Source organism: Canis lupus, chromosome 37, assembly GCF_003254725.2.
Source record: "Canis lupus dingo isolate Sandy chromosome 37, ASM325472v2, whole genome shotgun sequence".
In the NCBI taxonomy this organism is placed as follows: Eukaryota; Metazoa; Chordata; class Mammalia; order Carnivora; family Canidae; genus Canis; species Canis lupus.
In genome coordinates, this window is record NC_064279.1 from 351,265 (window position 1) to 366,336 (window position 15,072).

Here is a 15,072-nt window from a genome sequence, read left to right on the forward strand (position 1 = left end):
ATATCATAAAGAAGCCTCTTTGGTCATTGGTTTGGATGCAGGGTGGAGGTAAACTAGAATTAGGAAGAACAAAGGAAGAGGAAATCCAGAAGCTGAAAGAGAGGAGGAAAGATTTCACAATCCGTAGCCTTCACAGGGACCTGGTGTCCTTTCCTAAGAGGGGCCCCCCCATTGAAGTATGCTTCCTGCCCCTTTGCTCTCCTTGTTGGAACCCAACAGGCACATCTCTGTGCCTCCAGCACCTCTGCAGTCGTGATTTATAGCGTCTTCCATGTATCCTATTGGGACCACAGCGTCGTGTATGTAACCATTCGACTGCTGTTTGACAACATTGAGGGATTCCGACTTTTGTTGGTTTCAGGGTGTGTGTGTGTGTGTCTATCACATGCAGCTATCACGTGCAGCTATCGGATCCTCTGGCTGGGTCACCCAAACACCGACATGGTTGGCACAACATCATTTCTGGTGCTGGCGCTGGGCAGCTTGCTGGACTCTCCTGGCCGACCCGGGGCTGGCTCATGCAGTGACTTTCCGCTGGAAGGTCAGCTGAGCTGGAAGGACTGGCTCGGCCACATTCCCATGTCTGGCAGTGGTTCCCGCTGAGCGCCAGCTGCTTCTCTTCTCCCCGATGCCTCTCCAGCAGGGAGCTGGACCTCGGGGCCGCCCTGGGGGGATCTTCAGAGGCGCCGGGTGCCCATTACGGGGAGCCATGGGGCAGCCTGTGTGTGGGAGTAGGGGTGGTGATGGGGCTGGGGTTCCTCGGTCCCCTATGCTGGCTGGCATTCATGCCGAGCCCCATGCTCACCCAGCCCCTACTCACTAGGGCGAGGAGGGTGCCCTCTACACGCTGGTGTGAGATCCAGCACCACAAGGTGTGCACACTGAGTCCACCTGGTGAGGGTGGCCCAGGTGCATGAGCTGCAAGTGTGGGACCCAGGAAATTTAACAAAAAGCCCCTACCCAAGGACAAGCAGAGCAGGACTGATTCCATTTTGTGATACACCTGCCACCTCCCCTATGACCCCCACATAACCTGCTTATGTCTTAAGGCGCTGCCCCAACCCAGTCAAGCCGCTGGGCACACCCTAATCGGAAATCGGCTCATAACAATGTAACCCTGCTTTGTGCCTGCCAAAACTGCACGCCAATTCTGACCAAAGTAATAGGCCAGGTCAAGTGGATCCTATAGGGTAAGGTGTAATTCAATCGGCCACCTGCGTGTGGACCGACACGACTGTGCAACTTTCTGTGTATCCCATGGGCCACTGGCCCCTTTAAAGCTGCTACGCTTCTTAGTCTCAGGGTCCAAATCCCTGCTCCACGGCCATGCCGCCTGGCCCCCAGGTCCGGTTCATGCCCCTCATGTCCCCCACCCCATCCCCTGCTTCTCAGGGGGCAGTCCCTCTCCCCTTTGGGGTTCAGCTCCCATGGCAAGCCCTGGAGGCCCCATCCTAGTTGCCTCCTCATCCCCGAGGCCCCAGGGGTGTGGGCATAGAGGTCATCCCCAACACCCTACCATGGAGCGGTGTGTTGTTGGCTGCTGTTTTGCCCCCTGCCTCAGAAGCCCCGTTTTCCCTACCCAGAATCCCCCGGTCCTCCCCTGGGTCCTGATCCCCCTGGCCCCTCAACCTCACCCTACCCCGTAGTAGTCCCAAAATATGATGTGACTGCTGAGCGTCCTGTTGACGTCCAGGTCCACCTGCGTGATGTCCCTGGAGGAGACCAGGGCCTCCTCCTTCATTTCCAGTGGGAAAACCGGGGAGGAGGAGCTGGCGTCAGGGACACAGACCCCGACCTGTCACCAGGTGCTCTCCTGGGCAGGGAGCCCTGGGGTCACCATGGGAGTGTGTCCTGCCAAACCCTCCTTCCTTCCCCTGGGAGGCTGGGGACAGCTGGAGTGCCCACCGTGCCCGTGGAACTGTGTGAGGCCTGTGCCCAGCTGTTGTCAGTGGGGAGGTAACTGAGGGTCAGCCTGGGTGGGAGGGGACAGAGGTCAGTCCAGGTGGGGAGGGGTCATGGGGGTGTTTTGCCAAAGATTGCGAATCCGAGAAACCACTAAGGCGCAGACACCGATGCAAAGACACGAGGGTTGATTTCAAAACTCGAGCGTGGTTCCAGGTATACCCCACACAGTGGAGCAGGGACTTGGACCCCAAGGAAGGTTTTAGCTTAGTTTTAAGGGCTTGTCTCGGGGACCTCCAGAAGGGCTGGAGCAATTCCTCAAGTTCTGTTTACATTTTGATATGGGTCCTTCAAGGGCATTGTGCTCTCTTCTCATTCTAATTGGGGCTTCCAGCCCTTGGCTTAGGCTCAGTTTTTATTCTATTGTGGGGCTTTCTAAGACATTAGCTGTAAACTTTTGTTTTTTTCCAGTAACTGAAATAATGCAAATTTCAGCTCTTCTTCACAGGGGCCTGGGATTGCTGGACCTGTGCTAATACTGAACTTAAAGTAGAATGGCCGTAATGTTCTCGGCCTCCACACATCCTGTCCCGTCCTATCTAGCTCATGCCGCTCTCCCTGGAGCTCCTAAGAGAGAAATTGCAAATGACCTCAGCGTGGCAGCATGTGTTGGGGGACAGGCCCAGGTATTTGGGATCAGGACGACCTGGGGCACGGGCGTCCCGGCTGTGCAGCAGGATTCCATGCTGCAGACTCTTTTTCCCTAAGGCTATCTTGACAACTGACTTTGTACATAGAAAAGTTCTCCTTTGTCTTTAGAAGTTGAGCAAGTTAAGCATTTTTTCTCTGCCCATCTGATTGCTCAGATTCCAATCTGAGACATATCCTGTTAATAAGGATAATTTACTATCCGTAGTACTATGGTTAAAATATTCTGACACAAGTAATTCAGAGGGATGAGGGTTTCTCATCTCTTTCTTCACAGCTCAGTCACTCATCAGGAAATGCATCTGTATGGATTTGGAAATAATTGAGAGACATTAGTACCAATGGTCCTATTATTATGTGAAGGATTCTTCCCTGAGATTCTTCCCCTGTTTCAACTGACACTGAAACACTGTGAACTCTTTGGAAGACAAATGTCAAGGAAATAAATGTTATACATTGCTAATTTTAAATGCACTTGCAATATGGTGTCTATTATAATAGAAGTATTTTTATCTGATTTTTGCTATTTATTATCCTTTCCTGCTTCAGGTTGAGGAGGCATTATACATGTTCATAAGTGTTTTTCTTTCCTTCTGATATAAAATTATTATTGTTCCCATCGAAGGAACTCTTTAAGAATAAGGCAAAAGTTAATTCAACGATTTTTAAAATGTCTTCACACGGGAGCCTGATTCATTTAAGTCAATTTTCAAATTAAATCTTATTTCTTAGAAAGAAAACAAAGTTTTATAAGGAAATTGAGAATATAGTACAGAGAATTCTCATGCACTTGCACTCAATTTCTCCAATTATTGATATCTTATATCAGTACGGTACAAATATTAGCTAATGAATCAATATTAAATTTTTTCCAATAACCAAAGACCATACTTTATTCAGATTTCCTTAGTTTTTGCTAAGTCTCCATTCCTCATATCACACTCCATTTGTCCTCATGTTTTCTTAAGCTCCTCTGGATTGTGACAGTCTTTCAGCCTTTCCTTGTTGTTGTTGAACTGGAACACTTTGAGAAGTAGAGTATTTTGTAAAATTTCCCTCAGTTGGGACATGTCTGTTGTTTATCTCATGATTGAACTGTTTTTGTGGATTATATACAGAGATATACTGCTATTTTTATTATATCATAAAGGTTAGATACTATCAACATGATTTATCAGTCTTGGTATCGATCTGATCATCTTGCTGAGGTAGTGTTTGTCAGATTTCTCTGTAGTAAAGTGATTCTTTATTATTATTATTACTACTAATATTATTATTATTATATTATCATTATTATTTTAAGTTTTTCATATTATATTTTGTAGAAGGAAGTTACTATGTGTATTCCACACATAAGAGTGGGAAGCATGCTCATGAACTTGACGGTGGAATGTCTGCACAAATTGTTTGAAAATCTTCTACATGGGAGATTTCTTTTCCCTCTGGGTTTGTTTGTTTCTTTTTCAAAGATGCTATTTATTTATTTGAGAGAGAGAGGAGTGAAAACATGTGCTAGAGGGGCAGAGGGAGAGGGAGAAGCAGGTTCCCTGCTGAACAGGGAGCCTTCCTTGGACCTGGATCATGATCCGACCCTAAGGCAGAAGCTTAACAGACTGAGCCACCCAGGTGCCATTCTTCTTTCTTTCTTTCTTTCTTTCTTTCTTTCTTTCTTTCTTTCTTTCTTTCTTTCTTTCTTTCTTTCTTTCTTTCTTTCTTTCTTTCTTTCTTTCTTTCTTTCTTTTTTTCTTAATAATAAATTTACTTTTTATTGGTGTTCAATTTGCCAACATACAGAATAACACCCAGTGCTCATCCCGTCAAGTGCCCCCCTCAGTGCCCATCACACATTCACCCCCACCCCCGCCCTCCTCCCCTTCCATCACCCCTAGTTCGTTTCCCAGATTTAGGAGTCTTTATGTTCTGTCTCCCTTTCTGATATTTCCCCCACATTTCATCTCCCTTCCCTTATATTCCCTTTCACTATTGTCTATATCCCCCAAGTGAATGAGAACATACAATATTTGTTCTTCTCTGATTAACTTACTTCACTCAGCATAATACCTTCCAGTTCCATCCACGTTGAAGGATATGGTGGTTATTTGTCATTTCTAATGGCTGAGCAAGGCCCACCTTTTCACTCTCTTCATCTTCTGAGTCTCCCATGATATGAATGCTATTGTTTTAATAAGTGGCTGAGTTTCCAAGTCTGCGTTTGTGGTCCATAAACTTCCTTGTTTTTAAGGCTTCCACTTGGGACTGCATCTCAGTTATAGCATTTTTAACGTTGGCCTGACTAGATTTTAGTTCTTTTATTCCTACAGTAAGGGATTCTCTAGTTTTCTTCTGTGCTCTTTTTCCAGCCCAGATGCTATCTTTATAATCATTGTTTTAAACTGTAGTTAGACATCATATATTTGTATTGATGGACTTCCTGGCTGTGAGTACTACCTCATGTTATTTTATGGAGGCGAATTTCTCCATCTCTTTATTTTTTCCAAGAAAAGAAAGAAGGAAGAAAAAGAAAAACAATAAAAACTGCCCTCCCAAAAAAACCACCAGATTATTTTGGCCTGGTTGTTAAAAGATTCTAAATCCCAAAATAAGAAACAAAATTAAAGTACCATGAAACTAAAAATAAGAAATATATAAGGTACATACATAAAAATAAAATAAGGCAATTTATAAAATAGAATCAAAGAAAATAAATGACAATAAAGCACAAAGTACAAAGGAAACTAGACCATACTTTCCAGGCAGAGCTGAATCTCTGCAGCCTCTGTGGTCCGACACCTTGGTGGCAGCGAGTGGTCTGTGCGGGGTTGGAGATTGGCCATGGCGCTGATTGTCAGGTGCACATCTGCCTGGGAGATGCACCTGCGGGGTCAGAGGCGGGGTGGGCGTCAGCACTTCTGGCCTCCAGTGGGCAGTGTTGTGCTGCTCCCTGAGACTCGACACTGATGGGCGGTATGCGGGTGGGGTCTCTGGGTCCTCTGGCTCTGGGGCTGAGCATTCCGCCCCCCAGTCTGCATGTCCTCCACAGAAGATTCCCCAAGCCCCCGGGTCTCCGCCGCTTCTCTCAGAACCCTGCTTTCTCTCTGCCCGCGTCCGAGCTTCTTTTGGTTTTGTTTTTTTATCTCAGACTGTTGTGCCCAAGATTGCGAATCTGAGAAACCACCGAGAAGCCAATTCCGATGCAAACACACGAGGGACTATTTACAAGCTCAATCTTTTGTCCAAGTATACCTGACACAGCGGAGCAGGGAATTGGACCCCGAGGTGGGTTTTTGCTTAGTTTTAAGGGCTGGTCTCGGGGACCTCCAGAAGGGCTGGAGCAATTCCTCAAGTTCTGTTTACATTTTGATATGGGGCCTTCAAGGGCAGTGGATCTTTTCTAATAGGGGCTTCCTGCCCTTGGCCTGGGCTCAGTTTTTATTCTATTGTGGGGCTTGCTGTGTCCAGACAATGAGCAATCAGGAAGGAAATGACGGACGTGAATCCCTTCTCAGGAGCATCACAGAGAATAAATAATGAGACTGTACCAAAGGAGCACAAGACTTGTGCACTGAGCCACACTAGGCTCTGGGAGGCCGTCCTGGGCTCATTGGTTTGGAGCCTCATCTTGTGAAAATGTCCGCAGTTCCTGAAGCCACCCTCAATTTCAATGTCATTCCTGTCAAGTCATGGTGGCAGATCCTATACATAGGAAAAAAAAACCCAAAACATCCAACAGCCCCCACAAATGACCCCGGAGAGCAAATCAGTATTGGAGAAGCAGGACAGAGCGGGACGCAGCACTTTCCTATTTCAAACGATGTCACAGGGATCCCTGGGTGGCGCAGCGGTTTGGCGCCTGCCTTTGGCCCAGGGCGCGAACCTGGAGACCCGGGATCGAATTCCACGTCGGGCTCCCAGTGCATGGAGCTTGCTTCTCCCTCTGCCTGTGTCTCTGCCTCTCTCTCTGACTATAAGTTAATTAAAAAATTAAAAAAATATTTTAAAAAAATAATAAAACAAACGATGTCACAGAGACAAAGGATAAAGCAGTGTTGTCTTCGGGACTCCGCCTGGCTCTGTTGGTTAAGCATCTGACTCTTGACCTCACCTCCGGTCCTGATCTCGGGGCCGTGAGTTCTAGCCCAGGGCTGGTCCATGGACGAGGCCTGATGCCTACGTAAACAAACCAGACCCACGAGGGTGGTCCCAGCATAAGCTGAAGGAGCAGAACAGAAAGTCCAGTAGGAAACGTGCTCTGATACAACTGATTTTTTAACTTAATTTAATTTAAAGCCAATTAATTAACATATAGTGTATTATACTTTCAGAGGATGAATTCAGGGATTCACCAGTTGGAGCTAACAGCAGTCCTCGTGACATCATGTGCCCTCCTTCATGCTGGTCCCCTGTTATCCCCTCCCTCGTCCCCTCCCTTGCAGCGACAATCAGTTTGTTTCCTATATATAAGAGTCTGTATTCCCTGCATCTGTTTTCATCTTATTTGTTTTTCCTTCCCTTCACAGATGTTCATCTGCTTTGCTTCTTTAATTCCACCTATGAATGACACCACACGGTCATTCTCTTTTCCGACTGACCTATTTCACTTAAGATGATCCCTCTACTTCTATCCACGTCATTGCAAATGGCAAGATTTCCTTCTCTTTGATAGCTGAGTACCATTCCTCTCTCTATGACCATCATCTATTTCCTATCCTCTTTATCCATCATCAGTCAGAGGGCACCGAGGCTCCTCCCACAATGTGACTACTGTGGACACGTCTGCTGTGGACATTGGGGTGCTGGTGTCCCGAGTCTCACTGCATCTGTATCTTCGGAGTGAGCTCCAGGCCGTACACCTGCTGGTCGCAGGGCGGCTCTATTTGTAACTTCCTGAGGGGCCTCCACACTGTTTCCAGGGCGGCTGCACCAGCCCGCTGTCCCGCCCACAGTGGAAGAGGGTTGAGTGAGTTTTACAGGACGTGGTAAAAGTCTGGTCCACATTTCATTTCGTGTCCTTTGGGCTCCAATTCCTTCTCCTTAAGTATTTTTGAGGAACCCGGGTGTTGGGCTCCTTTTCAGTGAGATGTTTCCGAAGCTAACAGGCCCCAGCTGGAGCCTGGAAGGAGGCAGAGGTGGGCCCAGGGATGGGCAGGTGCCTCCTGCACAGCCTCCTGTAGCATCTGAGCATCCCGCAGGGGGCGCCCGAGCCCAGGCACTGCACAGGGGGCACTCATGCGCAGTAGGCCTCCTCTGCCTCCAGTAACAGGAGCCAGCCTGTGCTGGGGAGGCCTGAGGAAGACGGGGGGACACATCCACGCTGATGAGCACAGCCTCCTCAGAGCCTGTGGGGAGTCTTCAGGGGGATATTGCTCAGCGTTCACGCTGACAGGAGTCCCAGTCTCCTCACGACACACGGTGAAGCTTCAGGAAGATGTGGGTCCACATCCACCCTGACAGGAGCCCCTGGACCGCTTCAGGACCTCCCAGGAGGCTTCAGGAAATAGTTGGCCCACACCCACCCTGAGAGGAGCCCCTGGGCTGCCTCAGGACCCACGGGGAGGCTTCAGTAAGATGTGGGCCCGCATCCACGCTGACAGGAGCCCCTGGGCCACCTCAGGACATGCGGGGAGGCTTCTGAAACATGTGGCGCCGCGACCACTCTGGCAGGAGCTAATGGGCCCCTCAGGACATAAGTTGAGTCTTCTGGAAGCTGGGGGCCGCATCCACAGTGACAGGAGCCCCGGCCACCTTAGAACCTGCGGTGACGCTTCAGGAGGACGTGGGGCCATGTCCACACAACCAGACGCTGATGTCCTCAGGACCCCCGGTGTAGACATCGGGAAATATCGGGATGCGTCCATGCGGACAGAAGACCCCAGCCTTGTCAGAGCCTGTGGTGAGGCCTAAGAAAAATGTGGATGCCGAATCCACACTGACAGGAGTCTCTGGCCTCCTCAGGACCCACTGTGAATGATTGGGATGATTTGGGGCCACGTCCATTCTGACAGGAGCCCCCAGCCTCCTCAGGTCTTATGGTGAGGCTGAGGAAATTCTGGGGCCACGTCAAGACTGAGAGGACCCCCGTCCTCCTCAGGACCTGCACTTTGGCTTCGGGACACATGGGGCTGCGTCTAGGCTGACAGGAACCCACAGCCTCCTCAGGACTTGCGGTGAGTTTTCAGGGGACATGGGGCCATGTCCAGGCTGACAGGAGCCCCCGGCCTCCTGAGAACCTGCTGTGAGGCTTCCAGAGGATGTGAGGAATACTCCACAGTGACAGGAGACCTGGCGTACTCAGGACCCGCTGACTATGACTCTGGAACACGTGGAGCCACGTCCACGCTCACAGGAGCCCGGCGTCCTCAGGACCCCCTGGAGGACACTGGAGGCGCCATTGTGGGCCTCGTCCATGTCAGAAGGGACTCCTCAAAACCATAGGGTAAGTGAATGGGTAGAATGAATGGTACGGTCAGGGGAGGGGAGGCAGTTTGTGGTTAGGCCTAGGGGTTAGTCATGTTAGGGGTTAGTCATTATGCTTATGGTTATGGATTAGAGGTTAGGGTGAGGGATAAGGGTAAGGGTAAGTGGTTAGGAGTTACGATGGGGGTTTGGGTTAGGGACAGGAGTTAGAGTTAGGGTTAGGGTTTAGACTTTAGGGATTAGGGCAGGAGATTAGGAGTTGGGGTTTGGGTTATGGTTAGAGTTAGGGTTGGGCTAGATTTGCAGTTAGGGTTACAGGTTAGGGTGTGAGTTAGTGTTAGTGTTTAGGGTTAGGGGTTAGAGTTAAAGTTAGGGCTAGGTTTAGGGTTAGGGTGAGGGTTAGGTTTAGGATAGGGGTTAGGGCTAGGGTTAGGTTTAGTGTTTGTTTAGGGGTTAGGGTTAGGGGCAGGTCAGGGTCAGGGTACGGTTTTGGAAAAGGGTAAGAGAGGGTTAGGCAGTGGGTTAGGGATTAGTTTTAGGGTACAGTTTAGTGTACAGTTTGGGGTATGAGATAGGATTAGTATTAGAGGGTTAGGGTTAGTGTACAGGTTAAGGTTAGGATTAGGAATTGAGTACATTAAGATAAGGTTAGGGTTAGAGGTTATGGTTAGGGTTAGATTTAAGGTAAGGGTCAGAGTTAAGGGTTTAGAATAGGTTTAAGAGTTAGGGTGAGGGCTGGCAGGAAGGTTCAGTCAATGTGTTTCGGTCTTGGGGTTTGTGTTTGGTTTTTGATTAGTGATAGTTCTTGTTTAAGGATGACCTTAACATTAGGCTTAAGTGTATGGTTAGGGTTATGTCTGTGTATGGTTAGAGTTTGTGTCTTGGCATGTGCCTGCACTGGGAATCCTAGCATCTTGGGTAGTTTAGTTTTATGCCCTCTATTTAGGTTTCAGGTTCAAAGATAGCCTGACGCCACCAAGTCAGTGGCCTCCCCAGAGAATCAAAATCCAGGCTTCTGCTGGGGTGAGAATAGGCATGGCAGGCTTCTCCTGAGCTGAGCTAAGGAGGGGATTTGTGGCTCTAAAGACTGTTTGGATTTTCAGTTGCCTTTCTGATTTTATCTCTTGTGCGCACATGTTTCCTCTATACTACCAATTATTATTTTAAAGTTTTACTTGAATTCCTCTTTGTAAACACAGTATGATATAGTTTCAGGTTTACCACATAGTGATTCAACCCTTGAATACAACGCCTGGTACTGGTCAGAGGTGACCTCCACTATCCCCATCCCCTGATTCCCCATCCCCCCCACCTTCCTCTGGTATTGATTACTTTATTCTCTGTGACTAAGAGTGTGTTTTTTTTTGTTTGCTTCTCTCATCCCCCCTCTGCCCCTTTGCCAGTTTGTTTGGTTTCTTAAAATTCACATGTGAATGCAATTGTATGGTATTTGGTATCTGTCTTTCTCTGACTGAGTTCATTTAGCATAAGTCTCTTCCACTTCTCGCACGTCATTGTAAATGGCTTCATTTCATCCTTCCTGATGACCGAGTGATGTCGCAGTGTGTATATTTACCACATCGTCTCTGCCCATTCATCTGTCGATGGACATCTGGGGTGTATACACAGTTTTGCTGTTGTTGATAATGCTTCTACCAACACTTGGCTGCGTGTTCCTCTTCAAATCTACTAAACTACTTTTGTATCCTCGGGGTAAATACCTAGCTGTGCAATTTTGGAATCGTAGGGTAGCTCTATTTTTAACTTCTTTTTAAAAAATTTTTTTATGATAGTCACAGAGGGAGAGGCAGAGACACAGGTAGAGGGAGAAGCAGGCTACATGCCCCGGGAGCCCGACGTGGGATTCGATCCCGGGTCTCCAGGATCAGGCCCTGGGCGAAAGGCAGGCGCCAAACCACTGCGGCACCCAGGGATCCCCTATTTTTAACTTCTCGAGGACCCTCCAGACTGTTTTCCACAGTGGCTGCACCTTTATTTATGTATTCATGAGAGACACAGAGAGTCAGAGTTATCGGCAGAGGGAAAATGAGGCACCATGTGGGGAGCCTGATGTGGGACGTGATTCCCCCAGGATCATGACATGAGCCAAAGCAGATGCTCAAACACTGAGGCACCCAGGTGCCTTGCTGATTCAATTTCTTTGCTAGTTATGGGTGTGTTCATATTTTCTATTTTTTCCTATTTCAGTTTTGCTCCTTTGCACATTTCTAGGGATTTGTCCATTTCTTCCAGGACTCCCAGTTTGTTAGCATATCATCTTTCATAGTATTCCCTTATAATTGTCTAATTTTTCTGGTGTTGATTGTGATCTCTCTTCTCTCATTTGTGATTTTATTTATTTAGGTCTTTTCTCTTTTCTCGTTGATAAGGCTGGCTAAGGCTTGATCCATTTTATTAATTATTTTGAAGAACCAGCTCTTAGTTTCATTATTCCATTCTACTGTTTTGTTTTTTTCTGCATTGTTTATTTCTTCTCTCATCTTTATTTTTTCCCTTCTTCTGTAGGCTTTAGGCTTTGTTTGCTATTCCTTTTCCAGCCTATTGGGCGTAGGGTTAGGTTGTGTATTGGAGACTTCTTGTTTCTTGAGATAGGCCTGTATTGCTATGTACTTCCCTCTTAGGATTGCCTTTGCAACATCCCAGAGGTTTGGAGAAACGTTTTCATTTTCATTTGTTTTAAATTTCATCTTTAATTTCCTGGTTGCTCCATTCATTCTCTAGTAGGATGTTCATAATCTCCACGTATTTTTGGTCTGTCCAATTTTTTTCTTACTGTCGACTTCGAGTTTCATAGAGTCATGGTCTGAAAATGTACAGGGTGTGATATCAACCTTCTTGTACCTGTTGTACCTGTTGAGGGCTGATTTGTGGGCCATGATATGATCTGTTCTGGAGAATGTCCCATGTGCACTTGAAAGGAATGTGTATTCTGCTTTAGGAAGAAATGTTCAGACTATATCTGTTGAGTCCCTGTGGTCCAGTGTGTCAAGACTATTGTTCCCCTGTTGATTTTCTGCATAGACGATCGGTCCATTGCCATAAGTGGGTAGGTTTTAAAATCCCCTGTCATTGTATTATTATCAGTGAGTTCCTGTATGTTTGTTGTTAATTGGTTTCTATATTTACGTACTCCCATGTTGGCAGCATCAGTATTTAGTTGTTTGAACTTTTTTTTAAAATAAATTTATTTTTTATTGTTCTTCAATTTACCAAACAACAGAATAACACCCAGTGCTCATCCCGGCAAGGGACCCCCTCAGTGCCCTTCACCCATTCACCCGCACCCCCCGCCCTCCTCCCCTTCCAGCATCCCTTGTTCCTTTTTCAGAGTTAGGAGTCTTTATGTTCTGTCTCCCTTTCTGATATTTCCCACACGTTTCTTCTCCATTCCCTTATATTCCCATTCACTGTTATTTATATTAACTAATTGAATGAGAACATACGTTTGTCCTTCTCCGATTGACTTACTTCACTTAGCATAATACCCTCCAGTTCCATCCACGTAGAAGCAAATGGTGGGTATTTGTTGTTTCTAATGGCTGAGTAATATTCCATTGTATACAAAAACCACATCTTCTTTATCCATTCATCTTTCGATGGACACCATGGCTCCGTCCACAGTTTCGGTATTATGGACATTCTTGCTAAAAACATCGGGGTGCAGGTGTCCCGGCATTTCATTGCATCTGAATATTTTGGGTAAATCCCCAAGAGTGCAATTGCTGGGTCATAGGGCAGGTCTATTTTTAACTCTTTGAGGAACCTCCACACAGTTTTCCAGAGTGGCTGCACCAGATCACATTCCTACCAACAGTGTAAGAGGGTTCCCTTTTCTCCGCATCCTCTCCAACATTTGTGGTTTCCTGCCTTGTTCATTTTCCCCATGCTCACTGGTGTGAGGTGGTATCTCATTGTAGTTTTGATTTGTATTTCCCTGAGGCAAGTGATGCACAGCATTTTCTCATGTGCATGTTGGCCATGTCTATGTCTTCGTCTGTGAGATTTCTGTTCATGTCTTTTGCCCATTTCATGATTGGATTGTTTGTTTCTTTGGTGTTGATTTTAAGAATTTTTTATAGATCTAGGAAACTAGCCCTTTATCTGATACGTCATTTGCAAATATCTTCTCCCATTCTGTAGGTTGTCTTTTAGTTTTGTTGACTGTATTTATGCTGTGCAAAAGCTTCTTATCTTGATGAAGTAACAATAGTTCATTTTTGCTTTTGTTTCTTTTGCCTTTGTGGATGAATCTTGCAAGAATTTACTGAGGCCGAGTTCAAAAAGGGTGTTGCCTGTGTTCTCCTCTAGGATTTTGATGGACTCTTGTCTCACATTTAGATCTTTCATCCATTTTGAGTTTATCTTTGTGTATGGTGAAAGAGAGTGGTCTAGTTTCATTCTTCTGCATGTGGATGTCCAATTTTCCTACCACCATCTATTGAAGAGATTGTCTTTCTTCCAATGCATAGTCTTTCCTCTTTTATCGAATATTAGTTGACCATAAAGTTCAAGGTCCACTTCTGGGTTCTCTATTCTGTTCCATTGATCTATGTGTCTGTTTTTGTGCCAGTTCCACACTGCCCTGATGACCACAGTTTTGTAGTACAACCTGAAATCTGGCATTGTGATGCCCCCAGATATGGTTTTCTTTTTTAAAATTCCCCTGGCTATTCGGGGTCTTTTCTAATTCCACACAAATCTTGAAATAATTTGTTCTAACTCTCCGAAGAAAGTCCATAGTATTTTGATAGGGATTGCATTAAACGTGTACATTGCCCTGCGTAACACGACATTTTCACAATATTAATTCTGCCAATCCATGAGCATGGTATATATTTCCAACTCTTTGTGTCTTCCTCAATTTCTTTCCGAAGCGTTCTATAGTGTTTATGGTTTCGATCTTTACCTCCTTGGTTAGGTTTATTCCTAGGTATCTTATGCTTTTGGGTGCAATTGTAAATGAGATTGACTCCTTAATTTCTCTTTCTTCAGACTCATTGTTAGTGTATAGAAATGCCATTGATTTCTGGGCATTTATTTTGTATCCTGCAATGCTACCAAATTGCTGTATGAGTTCTAGCAATCTTGGCATGGAGGCTTTTGGGTTTTCTAGGTAGAGTATCATGTCATCGGTGAAGAGGGAGAGTTTGACTACTTTTTGGCCAATTTGAATGCCTTTAATGTCTTTTTTTGTCTGATTGCTGAGACTAGGACTTCCAGTACTATTTTGAATAGGAGTGGTGAGAGTGGACATCCTTGTCTTGTTCCTTATCTTAGGGGAAAGGCTCCCAGTGCTTCCCCATTGAGAATGATATTTGTTGTGGGCTTTTCGTAGATGGCTTTTAAGATGTCGAGGAATGTTCCCGATATCCCTATGCTCTGAAGGGTTTCCATCAGCAATGAATGCTCTATTTTGTCAAATGCTTTCTCTGCATCTAATGGGAGGATCATATGGTTCTTGGTTTTTCTCTTGCTGATATGATGAATCACATTGTTTGTTTGACGAGTGTTGAATCAGCCTTGTGTCCCTGGGATAAATCCTACTCTTTCATGGTGAATAATTTTCTTAATGTACTGTTGGCTCCTATTGGCTAGTATCTTGTTGAGAATTTTTGCATCCATGTTCATCAGGGATATTGGTCTGTATTCTCCTTTTTGGTGGGGTCTTTGTCTGGTTTTGGAATTAAGGTGATGCTGGCCTCATGGAACGAATTTGGAAGTACTCCATCTCTTTCTATCTTTCCAAACAGCTTTAGTAGGAGAGGTATGGTTTCTTCTTTAAACGTTTGATAGAATTCCCCTGGGAAGCCATCTGGCCCTGGTCTTTTGTGTCTTGGGAGGATTTTGTATGACTGCTTGAATTCCTCTCTTCTTATTGGCCTGTTCAGGTTTTCTATTTCTTCCTGTTCCAGTTTTGGTAGTTTGTGGCTTTCCAGGAATGCGTCCATTCCTTCTAGATTGCCTAATTTATTGGCGTATGGCTGTTCATAATATGTTTTTAAAATCGTTTGTATTTCCTTGGTGTTG

General features: G+C 45.9%; 1 protein-coding gene and 1 long non-coding RNA gene across 19 annotated transcripts in view; one reads left to right on the forward strand and one right to left on the reverse strand.

Moving 5' to 3' along the window:
- Window positions 1-15,072, reverse strand: part of LOC112656497 (uncharacterized) — a 441,756-nt gene that overhangs the window by 305,634 nt on the left and 121,050 nt on the right. The window lies entirely within an intron of this gene.
- Window positions 1-15,072, forward strand: part of LOC118353533 (uncharacterized) — a 368,208-nt gene that overhangs the window by 256,464 nt on the left and 96,672 nt on the right. For 2 of the 18 annotated variants that reach the window (XR_007408956.1, XR_007408948.1), the window contains one exon: window positions 5,750-6,353. The exons of the other annotated variants lie outside the window; for them this stretch is intronic. The gene's annotated coding sequence lies outside the window, so the exon portion shown is untranslated. Of the gene's footprint in view, window positions 1-5,749; window positions 6,354-15,072 lie in introns of those variants that run through there. 18 annotated transcript variants of the gene reach the window in all.